Source organism: Cebus imitator, unplaced genomic scaffold, assembly GCF_001604975.1.
Source record: "Cebus imitator isolate Cc_AM_T3 unplaced genomic scaffold, Cebus_imitator-1.0 Scaffold607, whole genome shotgun sequence".
In the NCBI taxonomy this organism is placed as follows: Eukaryota; Metazoa; Chordata; class Mammalia; order Primates; family Cebidae; genus Cebus; species Cebus imitator.
In genome coordinates, this window is record NW_016107922.1 from 374,858 (window position 1) to 377,080 (window position 2,223).

The 2,223-nt window shown below is 51.8% G+C and overlaps 1 protein-coding gene across 20 annotated transcripts in view; it reads left to right on the forward strand.

The window, feature by feature from the left end:
- The window catches only part of MICAL3 (microtubule associated monooxygenase, calponin and LIM domain containing 3), a 242,752-nt gene that overhangs the window by 216,454 nt on the left and 24,075 nt on the right, over positions 1–2,223 (forward strand). The window lies entirely within an intron of this gene.

Consider the following 2,223-nt stretch of genomic DNA (forward strand, 5'->3'; position numbering starts at 1 on the left):
AGGAGACGGTCGAGCTAGGGGACGGCTGAGGACCAGGAGACGGTCGAGCTAGGGGACGGCTGAGGACCAGGAGACGGTCGAGCTAGGGGACGGATGAGCTAGGGGACGGCCAGGCTAGGGAATGATGACCTAGAGGATGGCTGACCAAGGAGACAGATGACGTGGGAGATGGCCACACCAGGGGCGGCTGACCTGACTCCCGCATGGTGTGGAGTCAGCCTGAGTGAGAGCTGGGTGCTGCACCCTTTCCAGACATGGGTGCTAAAGAGGAGAACAAACAAATACAGCCATAAAGGACATTTGGGGAGCAATTAAAGAAATTCAATTGAGGACTGGTTGACAGTATACATGTGTGATATTATGAAACCGTTAAGTTTCATGCATGTGATAAAGGCACTGCATCTCCTCCCCTTCTCGGTGCATGTGCTTTTACATGGGAAAGTTATATAGGAAAACGTCTGTGTCCTTAGTAAGTACATCCTAAAAGTTTTAGGGATGAAGGATCATGTCTACCCATGATTCATTTAAAAACTCATAAAAGGTGACATAGATGAAGCGTCTGGCAAATGGTAACTTTGGTGAGAGGCTTGTGGGTGTTCATTGTCTTCCTCTTTCAACTTCTCCGTGGGTTTGAAATTTATCAGAGTAAGCGTGGGGAACAGGGGCCTACAGTGAGGATGGGGTTTGACCTGCCGGGAAGCAGGAAGCCGCCTCTGCCGCCCGGGATCCCCGGCCACTCCAGCAGCACAGACGACGCCTCCTGCCTCGCAGCACCTGTGAAACAAGAGCCTGGGTTTTGTTTTGTTAGAAATTTTTAAACTAGTCAAAATAACTTATATTTTTATTTAAAATGTTTATTATAGAAAATTTAGGATAATTGAGACTTTAAAAAAACACTCATAGCCCTACCTACAAGACACAAGTCGTGTTTACCTCTTTGCTTCCATCTGACTTCAAATACAAGCATCACGGCTGCCTCTTGAGTTCTGTGGCCCACCAGGGTGTGGCCTGGGCACCCCGCCACCCCACATCCAGATTCACAGCAGAACGCCAGCTCCTGTGGCTGGCCACCACCTCAGGCACGTAGCAACGGGTGGAGACTTCGCCCCTCCCAGCCCGGAAAATGGGTAGCTTGTGGGAAGGCAGCCACTGCCCCCATGACTGTTGACATCAGCCACAGGTGAAGATGTTAGTTGTGGTCCATAGTTTCTGTGGGCAAAGCCGCTTCGGGAAATCATCTGTCTCTCTCTTCTTTTGAACTGGCTTTTTCTCGTAATGACATTCTTTCTCTCGCTCCAATTTGTGGGAGAGGCGAATCCACCTGAGTCGGGGGGACACAGGTGCTCAAAGTTGAAAGAGGCAGATTCATTCATCCCCCTCCAAAAGGCTTGGGGGGCGCAGCTCCGCACGAGGCCACCCCACAGATGGGATGGACAGAGCAGCAGGGAGAGCGGCCGGGGCTACAGCTGGCCTGGGGCTCTCAGGGCCTCCCTGTCTTGTGTGCCACCATACACCTGGCTCCCTTAGTGCCTTTCAGCCATTAATGTGGCTGGTGAGACCCGAAGAGCAGATGTGACTCACCTTGGCCCTCCAAGTGGCTGTGTGCAAGGTGCGATGGACCAAGGAGGCTCCCAATGTGCTTTTCATGAGCAGCGGTTACTGATGCTAGTTCACCCCCTTTTCCGGGCACAATCAAGAAATGGCAGCTGGGTGGCACACAGGAACACTGCCAGCAGAGATCCTTTCAGGAGAGGTGGTTTCGTTCCCAGTTTTGCTGTGTCTGTCTCTGAGAGCAGGAGCCCCTCCTCTCCCGCACCCTGTTCCGTACCCGGGAGCATTCGGCAGGAAGAAGTGGGCTGAATTTCCATGAACACATGGAAGGAGAAAAGGATCAAGGAGAAAAGGATCAGGAATTACATATTTTAACGTCTTTGACTTTACACACAGGACATTGAGATGAGAGTTTTGGGGTGGTGAGGAAGAAGCTGTTTCTTTACAGTAAAAGTGAACCCGGCCGTATTTAAAACTAGGTCGGCCCAGACGCCGCCACTAGGATCTTCACACCCAGATTCCTCCGTAGGCAGTCCTGTGTGACTATTTGAAAAATAATCACGTGGCCGGGCGCGGTGGCTCAAGCCTGTAATCCCAGCACTTTGGGAGGCCGAGGTGGGTGGATCACGAGGTCAAGAGATCGAGACCATCCTGGTCAACATGGTGAAACCC